The following is a 528-nucleotide window of genomic DNA, read 5'->3' on the forward strand; positions in this document are numbered from 1 at the left end:
TTAGTAAAGATACCAACGCTACCACACTGAGAAACAAGGCTCCAAAGAGACTAGATGATGTATTGTGATCAAGTTTTAAAACGCAAAACAGAACAGTTGACATCAGTGACAGTTGACTTTAAACATGTCCAGTGTAGAGATACACACTGACTTTTCTCAGTGTGTTTGAAAACAAGTTATGTGGGAACTTTAGTTCATATTGTATATCTGCTGTGGTATGTCTGTGCAACATCTACAGCTATAAGACCATGTATCTGCAGCATGGTTACACACTAGAAACACTCTAGAGACACAAAAACAACGTTCATGCTCAAAACATTAGTACACAGTTGAATGATAGAAATATTTAACTACATCATAAGGCTTGTGGGGAAAATGAAACAGCTGGAAGTTATATTAGTATAAAGGCATCAGGTGGAGGGTTCAGTATTCTTTATGGAAGAGACCCTTTAAAGCTGCAATAGATAATTTTTATAGAAATAACTTTTTGTCATATTTGCTGAAACTTTCACTACATCCTGACAGTAG

Source organism: Morone saxatilis, unplaced genomic scaffold (genome assembly GCF_004916995.1).
Source record: "Morone saxatilis isolate NCDOM2014 unplaced genomic scaffold, NCSU_SB_2.0 Contig12, whole genome shotgun sequence".
Taxonomy (NCBI): Eukaryota; Metazoa; Chordata; class Actinopteri; family Moronidae; genus Morone; species Morone saxatilis.